This window comes from Phalacrocorax carbo, chromosome 20 (assembly GCF_963921805.1).
Source record: "Phalacrocorax carbo chromosome 20, bPhaCar2.1, whole genome shotgun sequence".
In the NCBI taxonomy this organism is placed as follows: domain Eukaryota; kingdom Metazoa; phylum Chordata; class Aves; order Suliformes; family Phalacrocoracidae; genus Phalacrocorax; species Phalacrocorax carbo.
Window position 1 is genome coordinate 6,141,014 of NC_087532.1, and position 8,977 is coordinate 6,149,990.

The 8,977-nt window shown below is 45.7% G+C and overlaps 1 long non-coding RNA gene across 1 annotated transcript in view; it reads left to right on the forward strand.

The window, feature by feature from the left end:
- The window catches only part of LOC135316539 (uncharacterized), a 32,098-nt gene extending 23,441 nt beyond the window's left edge, over window positions 1-8,657 (forward strand). Inside the window, exon 3 of the long non-coding RNA XR_010375804.1 lies at window positions 7,744-8,657. This is a non-coding gene — a long non-coding RNA (uncharacterized LOC135316539). The remainder of the gene's footprint in view (window positions 1-7,743) is intronic.
- Window positions 8,658-8,977: the final 320 nt, after the last annotated feature.

Genomic DNA, 8,977 nt, shown 5'->3' on the forward strand with positions numbered 1-8,977 from the left:
GTTCAGGCTGGCTTCCAGGGCCCCAGCCCCAGTGCACACTGGGCCAGAACTTGGGGAGGCTGGTCAGAGCTGCAAGGCTGCTCGTACAACTCTGCTAGCCCCATAGCTTACAAGAAATGTCAGTGCCTGGGTCTGGAGAGGCCACAGTACGGTGGGGTTCAATGCCAAAGTCATTGGTACTCCAGTTTCTGTGAAGGGGGGGGGGGGCTTCTGATCCGCCTGGGTATATGAAACAGCCCCCATGCGGAGCAGGCGGGGAGAGCAGCTGCCACATCAGCACAGCTAGCGGTGAATTGCCTAATAATCCTAAGCATGTCGCAGTGCCCTTTGCTGTGGCACTTTGGCTTTACCACATGTGAATAGTGCCCTGAATAGTGTATTATGTGTATGAGATGTCAAAGAAAATGCCTAGCAACTTCTTAAGGTTTCAGGTCTCTACTCTTTTCCCAGGCAGCAACTGAAATGGCTTTGCTTTTTTGTACTGTGCTGGGCACCCACACAGAACTGAAAGGGTCCCCTTACCTGTGTTATCCATGTGGTCATATGGAAGTAGCAGCAAGAGATAAACAAGAGGGAGTTTCTCCGTTTCGCTGGGGCCGAGACACAAGGCTCTGTGTGTGCTTTTCTCTTTTCTCTTGTTTTACTCTTTTTTTTTTTAATGAGATGCACAGTGAAAGGAGGAAAAGCAAATTTAATTATAAGGCCGTGTCTTCCTCCGCTCTCTGTCTTTCCGGACTGGGAAATGCAATCATCTCCCCTTTGATGCAAGAATGAATTCAGCAGCATACATTGTTAAATTATTATTTATTTAAAATGAAAGGAAATTACTTTTAGTTCAGTGCCAGTTTCTAGCCCAGTGAGAACAGCAAGAGGAGAAAATAAAGCAGCAGCACTTTGAGAAACAGCACCACATACAGGTATATGTGTATATGCATTCCTGGTAAAGGAGCTGGGGCAACTGTACCGAAGGGTTGCATGCTTCCCTGGACATGTATTCCCTCTTGCTAGCACAGAGCTGTTACAAAAACAGAGAAAGCCCCTTTACAGGCTGAGTTGTACCATTATGACACCTAGACCCTTTAAAATAAGCCACTATACTGAATTGTAAGTCTCTGACTTGCAGATGAGGAAAGAGAAGCAAAGACAACTGAAGAAATATGCTCAAGGCCAGGCTGTGCATCAGTGAAAGAGCCAGGAACAGAATTCAGTAGCCACAACGCACCACAATAATAGACTGCACGTGCCTCACATCTTTTAAACAAGTGAGAACATTGGATGTGTTCTCTGGGACAGGGGCAATCTTCATGGTATATCTTTGCACAGAGGAGTCTTGGCTCACTGGCTGATGCTCCTGCTGCTACCACAGTGTGAACAGCAGTATTTCACCAAACCAGAACCATTTTTGTTTGTCAGAACATCGTATTTCAGAGCAAGCATGGGTCTGAGGGAAGGGTATGTGCCAATGCTGCATTTCTCTTGACCCATCACTTCATTTTTCTGATTATGAGCCAGACATGCCCCTCTCCTTGCTGAGCACTGTTAAGAGGGAGGACAAGGCCATCCAGGCTTCAGTGCCTCTGTCTCATTCTATTTCTCTGAGCTGTGAGCAGCCTGGGACTTTGTGTAAGGTCTAATGAGGCCCAAGCAAAGGTTGACTTAAAAAATAAAAAATTCCTTTATGATCTGTGCTGCAGGTGGAGCAACAAATGGATAATAAAAGGGCTGGAGACTGGAGGCTAATCCTCCCCTTAGATTAAGAGAAATTAAGTCCTTTGGGGGATGTGTAATGTATGAGGCTTCATTATTCTTCTTGGGGGAAGCAGCATATGATCTCTTGGTCAGAGAGATAAAAGGATCATAAACTTAAATGGCTCCACATTGTCCGTGTGACTCAGACGGCACCAGAGAATCTGCTGGAAGTAAGCTAGATACAACTCAGCCTGCCCTGTGCTGTAAAAGCAGTTCCCGTGACACTGGAAATCATATTGTTCCCATACTTTCATGCCTTCTCAGGGCAGGTGCATACATACTCTCTGCATGGATATCAGCTGGAGAGAGGGTCTTCTGGAGGCAAGTAAAGGACCCCAGAAGAGACACATATCAGAAATAAACCCAGGTCAGGAAGTCTCTAACCCCTCCTTCACGGTCCCAGGTACTTGCTCTTCTCCAGTCCAAGTGTTCCTACCATAAGCCTCCTGTTCAGTCTTTCTGGCTGCTCCAGCTCATGCCCACCTCTGCTTTCCTCCCACAGAGGCTCTCCCTCACCCACACCCCCATCTCTCTGGGATATGAACTGGCATCTACTCATGCTGGAATCTTATCCCCCTTATGATGCCCAAATACATATGTTGCCCCTACTCCCAGCTTCTGATCCATTTGTTGGGTGTTTTTTTTGCCAAATTTTCAGCTGATTTATACTGTTCTGAGAGGTCCCAACACTTCCTCCATCTTTCCCAAGCTTTGGGAGCACATGATTAACCTGTAATCAGCATGACTCAAAACAACATTGGTGTCTGTCCCTGGAGCAAAAAGAAATGTGCTTTGTTCTGCTCCTCCCTATTCAAGGGTAAATTGCTTTTCTTTCCCCCAAGAGCAGGTGCTCACTTCTTTTCTTTACCTCTCTCCCTGGTGTCTGACACAGATTTAAGAGAAATCATTTTCTCTGGGGTTTTTACGGGGTTTGGGGATGGAGAGAAGTTCTGTTACTGGAGAACTTGACATATGTCTTATTATTGAGTTGTAGATCAAAGACAGACACCGTATGCTCTTGTACTGATCCTAGCACTGCACAGGGGAGTACGCGTCTCTGTGACTCTTTGCCTTCTAGATCCCTGCAATACTTGTAGATTCCATGCACACTTGTATCTGTGTGCGCCCTTTCCTTTGTGTGTGCTAAGCTGTTGTACAGGTATTTTTCTAGACTTGGGCATATGTATAGGCCTTGTTTAAGTATGTTGTGTGTTCTTGTGACTTGGCGCGTGCCTACGTCCTTGTTGGTCTGGGGTATGTGGACCTGTGCCGGCACTTTTTGGAGGAGCAGGTTGGCTCCTGCGGAGGAGTCGGCATTAGGTTAGAGTACAAACTCTAGTGCCATATGGTGAATGCTGCACCTTGCTTTACATTTCTTCAAGTACAGGGCATCACCTCTCTCCTCTGTAGTGGAGTTGGAGTTGATTCCTTCTGCCAGTGGCAGGTCTTTAACAATAACATGCCCTTGCAATCACAACCATCCAGTCATCATACCTGGAAGTGATTAATACCTACCACAAAGCTCTATAGCTAGCAAATGGGAAAGCAAGTTCTGATTGCTGCTGGTATGGCTGACACCAGACAGCCCTGCTCAGCTGTGTGAAGCATTGTAATTTGTGGCTTTCAAGCAGGACCACCTGAATCACTACAAACACAAAAAAATATTTTTTCATGTCTGTCATTTTGTTTTACTTCTGTGGCTCTGAAGTTCTGAGAAATCCTGGGTGGATTTTCCACTCTTGGCTCACTCTCTCTGTCTCCATCTTTCCCCTTTGTTTCTCTTTCTGTCTCCGCAAAGATGTCACCATGATGAAGCTCTTGATGGATTCCTGGGTGACTCCCACCTGGTGGTGATGGATTGCTGCTCTCTTTGCTACACGCTCCAGCTGTCTCTGCAGTTCAGTCTGCTGGATTGACAGGGCCCGTAAATCACTCTTGGAAGGCAAGGTGCTCCGAGAGCTCCTGCCCCGTTTGTGATGTGCTGATGTGACATAGCCTCACATACACCATTGCACGTGGACAGTGGCAGACTGGGGTGGATGTGGGTCTCAGGTCTGACTGCCAGGCTCTCATATGCCCCTCTTTGGGTTTGAGGAGGCTGGCTTAGAAGGGCTGGGAACATGCTGTCCCTCCTACCGCTGTTTCCTTTCTGTGCATACACAGTGCTTCACAGAACTGAAAACAAAAGGAGCTGTGATCTGAGGGAATTGTGGAGGAGAACTGGGACAGTGGTTGATAAGGAGGCAGGAGTGATGCACCATGCAGGCAGCTGCAGAGCCTCCCCACAGGAGATGTGGATAAAAAGTAGGGGAAGGGAAGAGTTTTGATAGTGCTGCTATCTTTTGGTTAGTCCTCCCTTGCCTTTTTTTTTTGTGTGTGGATTAGAAGGAGCTGAAGGGCACAGTGAAGAAAAAAAAGGGAGGAAAAAAAGGGAATCTCAGCAAGGCAGGCAGGTGAAGCTGCGTGTTAGACTGTCTCAGGATGCAAGAGACACTTGATCATTGCATGTGTCCAAGCATTTGCCAAAGCTGTCCGTGGGAGCCTCTGCAGCAGTAGTACTTCATCTCCCGACGCATGTGACCCCTGCGCACCATGGGTATAGCACAGACAGCATCAGTCGCTCCTGCAAAGCATCTGAACATCTTCCTTGCAAATTCTGCAATTATTTAATGGAAATTCCCCAGTTTCTTTACCCCTGGGTCTCATCAGGGTAATGACAGCCTCACAAATCTCTCTAACCACCACACCAGCTGTAGCTTTGTGAAGCCCCAACAATTGGGGGCCACCATTTTCCACAGGGTGGCAGCAGCATGCTTCCATTTTCCATGCTGAGTGATCCCACTTCGGTGCTTCTCTGTCTAGGTTCTGGCTAGGATTAAACCTCAAAAGAGAAATGTTTCTAGGAGGGAGAGAGGGAATTTGCATGTACTCTGTGCAGACAGCATACATCCCCAGATGAAGCATCCCGAAAATGTGAAGAGACAGCCGGCAGAGCTGTATGCAGGATGTTCCTGCTTCTTTCCAATGCAGCATGAACCTGCCTTCCAGATTAACCCTGCTGTTTTGTACCCCCACCCCCACACAGAAAGCCCTCAGGGTGGGGGAGAGAGAGATTTTGTTTCTCACAGGTTGAAACTGTGAAATGACAGATGAAATTTTTATTATGATGATTTTTATTTTTGTGTCTGGGTTTGAAATGATGGTGAAAATTCGCAACAAAAATACCTCATGAATATTCAATTACAGTGCCAGCAACACTTTGCAGTCATGGATTATTTATATACGAAATAACCAAAGCTTCATAAATAATAAAATAGCAGCAATCTCCGCTGTGTTTTATGTTCCCCATAGCTAGCACGGGGGCGGGGAGGATGTGTCTTTGCAGCACATTTACATGCTGTATCAGCCCCTTGCAGGCTGGGAGCAGTGAGGAGGACGGAGGTAGCAGAACAAAGTGTGCAGGTGAAGGCACTGGAGCTGTGGATGTGCACAGCACAATCTGTGCACAAGGAAATGTTTCATTTGCTCCGGTGCTTGTGGGTGCATCTGGCTGCAAAGGGCTTCTGGTGTAGCATGAGGCATGTGTGGTTTTGAGGGCAGAGGTGGGAGTACATGCAGGGGGGTTACAGCAAGGGGAGAACACTTACAGCCAGGACATGTTGCCTGTGGGCAAGAAGATCCAAGCACTTGGCTGCCTTTGGCTTGATGTATCTTGACAGCAGCTGTCTATATGCCCATAAACATATGGGATATCCCCATAATGGACTGCAGTAACAGCAGGGCATTGAGTTGTTTAAGGAAAGGAAACCCTCACTTCTCAGACTTGGCCCTAACTGCTCGGTGGTTTCAGGTCATCCAAAAAGCCCCATGCTGGCAGAGCTAATGTCCCCCTTTTGGGAGAGGCTCAGGTTTGCCTAAGTGGGCATAGGTAAAGGACCCAGCAGCAGGCTTTCCCTTTAGCCAGAGCAGCACCCACTTGCAGTTCCCTCTCCTTTAAGTAAACCTGTGCTTTAATTCCCAGGACAAATCTCTGTCACTCCCATTTCCTATCTGAACAACTGGCATGTCACAGAATCACAGGTTGGAAGGGACCTCAGGGATCATCTAGTCCAACCTTTCTGGGAAGAGCATCCAACCTTTCTGGGAAGAGCATGTGCTCTTCCTGGCATGTGCTATGCAGCTTGTTATACAAGAAAGAAGGATGATTCTGGGGAATGTCTAATGGAGTTCCTCTCCTCCAGCCTAGCCCCACTATTCAGTCAATAATAAAGCAGAAAAGACTTAAGAGCTGCTTTCCTTAGCAGACAGCAGTGTGAGCACCTGGTCTTTGCAGACTCCACTGCTTTCAGGAGAAAGGCTCTTCTGCCCAGGTGCCTTTGCTGGATATTCAGCAATGAATAATTCTATGGGGATGAACAGATACAACTAAGCCCTCCATTGCCCATGGTCTTCCCTCCTTTCCTGAAGGCTTATGCCGATGTCCCTCTCCCTATGGCTCCCACTGGGAAGCACTAAACGCCAAATCAGTAAAAGCGTCGTTGGTTGCTCTGAGGGATGATTCATCGCTCCAGTTTGGTGGCAGCATATTTATCCCCCCACCAGCCCACCCGGCAAGAGAAAAGAGATAAATTGCTGTCATCTCTTTTTATGGAACATATAATCAGGTGGTGACATGGAGAGTTGCCTCGACTCAAAGTCATTCAGAATGAATTATTCATTTGCTTAAAATGTCTTTAAAAGAAAGGGAAATCGTCTCCCTGATACAGTATCTTTTCCTGGCATTGCTGCAGTTGGGCATTACTTGAAGAGTCCTGGTCTGATGTGTGAAGGATGGACAGATCCCCACCAGGGTCCCAGGACCTTCTGCAGCTCTCCGATGGCTGACATAGCACTTCTGCACTGCTCCCAGGGAAGAAGATGAATCTCCCTGCTCAACGTTCGGGAACAGGCTTAAATGTTTCTCAGCATCCTCCTGAGGGCTTGTCAAGGGGTCTTCGAGTGCACCTAGGTGTTTCTGGGGCAGATCTTTGTGCATGGGAGAATTTTAACTCCTCTCTAGGGTCCTCACTGAAGGCTTCCCACGTTTATCCCCCTAGGAAGACCTGTCCCATGAAATTTGACCCCTCCACAAGGAAAACCTCCTCACAGTGAGCTCAAGAAGGCCACGGTTGCCAGAGAAAAAAGGCTGAGATGACCTCTTTCTGAAAGAGCTTCAGAAGCAGTCATCTAACCATGACTGTACCTCTGTCCTGCAGGAGCAGGGAATCCGGCTTTTTAGAGATTGCCTTCTTGCTGCTTCCTAGTCTGTATACAAGGACAAGCGATAGTTTCTGATACCTTAAATTCTAATGTCATTGCTTTGGATTCCTTGGTTGGGACTGACTGAAGCTCTATTTTTTTTTCCTAAACCATCTTATATAGTAAAAGGTTTCTTAAAGAAGGAAAAGTTTATATAATAGTACTGAAAGAACATCTAGCAGCTTGGAAGCATGTCTGAGGCTGCTGAGTCACCGGAACAGAATGAGACATCTCCCATGGAACAAGCTTTCTACTGAGGTTTACTCATCTTGCCTAAAATTTCACCCAAGACTCCTTCTCAGTATTTTTACCTTTTTGCTGAAAAGTGTGGCGTTTTTACCCACTGGAAAAAGGTCTTTAATTAAAACTTTCCTGAAAAATGTTGGTAATTGACAAATATGGATTTTCATGATTCTGTGGTATTCTCCATCTGGCTATTTGGAATAATTATCAGCTTTTTATATTTACCAAAACAGGCCTTTTCAGGTTAAAACATCTTTTTTGCTTGTCTGTGTATTGAAAATACACATATTAAAATACACATCATAATTCTGTGAACATTTTTGAAAGAACTGCAAATAGCTCTTCCATTTCCCATCTCAGCTAACAAGGAAGAAGAAAAATGCTCTTGATAAAGAGAAAGTTCTCCTGTATCCTCTTTCTCCACATAACTAATTTGATGTTCATTTTTTCCAGAGGAATAATATTGGGAAGTAGAAGTTGCTGAGAAGGAGAAAGATTCTGTACCCGTGTCACTGGAGAGGGGTGTGGAAAGAACCTCCAGATATTCCAATGGCTTTCGGGAAGGAAATACAACACACAGAACGTGTTTCTGCGACTGCATGGCGGTTTGTTTTGTGCTGTGCCATGGGGAAGATGTCAGCTGATTCCTTACTGCATCCTCATCTGGCTGTGCAAAAATGTTAGAAAGCCCTTATAACCCCCAGAGCTGCCCTTGCCCACCTGCTCTTCAAATCTGTCTCCTCGAGACTCCTCTTACCATGTTCATTAACGCACGGACACAAAAACCATGACAGAAGAGGCTGTCAGAATTCAGAACGGTGCGTGTGTGTCCACACAACAACAGTACTGGCAGGATGTCTGAAGGGTCCTTGGCATAGTCAGCTGAAAGTTTATTTCTGAGCAGTAAACTTTAAACTTGGATCCATCAGGAAAAATTGGAAAGGTCTTGCATCTTTCTCGGTGCAGTCTTTGGTCATTGTCAGAAAGCCATAATTGCTTGATGTGTTTTCTGTCACCTGTCAGAACAGTTGCAAGTCTATCTTTTAATAATGAGTACTTTCTGTTGCATGATCTCTATGTGCGTGAGGTAAATAAACCCTCTACTGCGAGGGAATGATACATTTTATACCTGGTTTATGGGTGGGGAAATAAAGGCAAGAAAAGCTACACAAGATACATGTGAGGAATCTGTCTACAGTCTCCTGACATCATAAATGCTAAAGTCATCCCTCCCTCTCCACATTCTGGAGATGAAGGAACCAGTTATTGATGAAAACTCTTTGTTTTAATGGCCATTTCCTCTCTATCACTCTTTTGGGGAGGGGGTCTTTTTTATTTGCTTTCCACTTATTTATCCTCACTTTAAATCCAGTAACAGAAAAAAAATTAAATTACTTTCTGGTAAGAACAAGGTCATGTGTCTGAGCTCCTCTCTGTCCTGGAGAACTAGGGCAGTTCCCCTTTGCCATACAGGTAATTCAATTTACAAGGAGTTTGTAAGATAATGGTGAATGAAGCACGAGCTTGTTATGTCCACGGAGAAATTAGTTCTCAAAAGAACACTGCTGAAGGAAGTAGGGAAGGAAAAATGAGCAAAACAAAATGAGAAAGGTTATAAACACATTAAGCTGGGCTTCCCTACTTCAGTGTTTGGAGCTGTCTCTGCTATAAATTGTATTGATTAAGA